The following is a 2,274-nucleotide window of genomic DNA, read 5'->3' as shown; positions in this document are numbered from 1 at the left end:
AGGTTTAAAAAGGAGAGTTTGATAAGGATGAGACCAATGAGATATCATGGATTAGTGTTCTCACCCACCACTGTCACCTCAGCTCTGATCTGTTAAGCACATTTGGCACAGGACAGAATTGTTCTGTACARCAGGTTTTCTGGTCACCTATGGAAGAATATCGTGGTGTCTTTTAGAAAGCAGCAAGTCTCCTTGAAACTTAAACCTCTTTTCTACTTTTTTGAGGTAAGTGGGTTTTTTTTTTTTTGGTAAGAATGGAAAGTATAATGTTAAAAGTGCTCCACAACAATGGGGTTTCCAATAAAGTGCCAGACTGCCCTGCTCATGTCTCACCAGCAACTCCTCATTCCTTTTGACTTTTGCAAATACTCTCAGCAAACCATCAGCAGCACACGTGGGACCATGCTGACAGCACACAAAACGTGCAGAGTCCAGAAACCTCATCAAATTTGGAATCTCCTGGGTGTATCTCAGGGACTGTCAAATTTCTGATTTACAAGGAGCTACAGAAATGTACAGAAAGGACACAGAATTGAATAGTCAATTTGACAGAGTCTAGGAAAAAGTTATTGAGATTCAGGTCTCCATTGCTGGTGGATGTACACATTTAAAAAAAAAAAAAAAAACTTTAATGGGAAATGTTTTTTATAGGATAATAAAAAAGGAAGTCTGGAATTACCAGTGTAGTATCAGCTCTAGATATGGCATAAACCCAAGAATTAATTCTTGTGCCACTGTCYCCCACACTTTGAACTATGAAGGCAGTATCTTGAAGCTGGCTGGGAGGACTGTGAGCAGAAACAGCAATGTTTTTATTCCATAAGGAAAGAATTAATCATCTGGTCTTAGTCACCTAAGCTTTAGTCATATAATCCATGCTGCTTGTACAGGTACTCATTATAAAGTAATTAAATGCATGCTAAGATAGCTGTTTCAGAAAAGTGCTCTGAATAGGTAAACTGTTGCTTTCCATTTACTCAAATTTTTCAAGAGTAAAGTTAGGAAGGATGACACCTGTCTTTAGATACTGATGCAGATTTTCAGAGGTCTAGACAAGTAGAACCATTTTCTCCAAATTTTATATTAAGTGGGTTGATAGAATCCCATCACAGTAGTAAGTAAAGGAAAATGGAAATAACAAATGCACGGCAAACAGCATGAGTCAAGTAGGGGGGGAAATGCAAAATTGTGCTATACAATTAGTTTTCCAAAGCTGTAAAAATCTACATTGTCACAGACTAATAATCAGAGACAGTTTATTGTTGTTCATGGACTTTTAGCATGACCTGTTCTTATGTAAATACTTTTAAAGCATATAAAATATCTTTTCACTGTAGTGGCACAAGATTACAAATGAAGCTATGATTTTCTTTTGCCATACTTCTATCCTTTCTTCTAGCTCCACTGCAGGATAGTGTGATAACTGGAGAAAAAAAGAATATAGCATACCAGCAATCAGGTCTGCTTTTGACAACAAAACTACTAAAAAATGTGTAACATTCTTAAATAAACTTGGAGCATTAAATGAAAAAAAAAMCAAACTCTTTCTCTAAGTCTTAAAAAAAACCACATATTTAATGTGAACACATATTAAAACACACGWATTTTAATCTGAACAGACGTAATTTATTTTACAGTACATAATCTCTGATGGAGTTTAAAGAAGAGGAATAGACTGAGAAATATTTGCCAACAAGACAAACCTACAGTCACAGACATAACTAATTCTCTAAGCTTTCATGATTACTATTTTATGGCAATCATTGATCTGCCCAAACTTGAGGAAAAATGTGGTGCAGCTAAAGAATTTATCTGTATCAAACAGGAGGTAAAATGCAAATTACGATAGAGATATCATAGTAAAGTATTAAGTTTGCTCACTGTTAGCTGAAACACTGCATGGAGTGCTTTATTTGACAGCAGAAACAACATTAGCATACACAAGTATGATGTCATACCCAGTAACAGAAAAATATGATAAATGTTACTTTGCAGGAAGGTGGCGATTTTTCTAACTCTACCTAAGCGCTTCATGTTGTACAATCATTCCGTAAAATAACAACCATTCCCTTTGCTGCAGATTTCTGTAAGAAGTTTTTAGTTTTACCTATCAACATTTTTGATTTATCACCATTAGAAAAAATATGAAAAGGAAATAATTCTTTCTCTACATTCACTGATAAAATGCATCAAGGACCATTTACTATGATAAAGGCATTTGAAGAGATCATGCAGTTCAAACAGTTCTGTTAGTGAGTCTGCTTGCATTAGTGA

Source organism: Malurus melanocephalus, unplaced genomic scaffold (assembly GCF_030028575.1).
Source record: "Malurus melanocephalus ecotype Western Australia unplaced genomic scaffold, MMel_1.1 scaffold_232, whole genome shotgun sequence".
NCBI lineage: Eukaryota > Metazoa > Chordata > Aves > Passeriformes > Maluridae > Malurus > Malurus melanocephalus.
This window is presented reverse-complemented; position numbering follows the sequence as displayed.